We start from the raw sequence: 222 nt of genomic DNA on the forward strand, positions 1-222 counted from the left end.
AGTACAATTATATAATAAAAATAAATAAAATAAAATAATATAAAAGAAATAATAAAATTATATTTCAAATATATGTTCTTTGGATCTTTCTATTCATCAAAGATTTGTGAAAAAAAGTGTCAATTTCCACAAAAAATATATTGTTTTCAATAATGCACAACTTTTTTCAACATAATAATAAGAAATATTTCTTGAGCAGCAAATCAGCATATTAGAATGATT

General features: G+C 18.5%; 1 protein-coding gene across 1 annotated transcript in view; it reads right to left on the bottom strand.

Annotated features, from left to right (window-relative positions):
* slc25a40 (solute carrier family 25 member 40) overlaps positions 1–222 on the bottom strand; it is a 7,795-nt gene that overhangs the window by 556 nt on the left and 7,017 nt on the right.

The sequence above is a fragment of the Sinocyclocheilus anshuiensis genome, unplaced genomic scaffold (genome assembly GCF_001515605.1).
Source record: "Sinocyclocheilus anshuiensis isolate Anshui unplaced genomic scaffold, SAMN03320099.WGS_v1.1 scaffold267, whole genome shotgun sequence".
In the NCBI taxonomy this organism is placed as follows: domain Eukaryota; kingdom Metazoa; phylum Chordata; class Actinopteri; order Cypriniformes; family Cyprinidae; genus Sinocyclocheilus; species Sinocyclocheilus anshuiensis.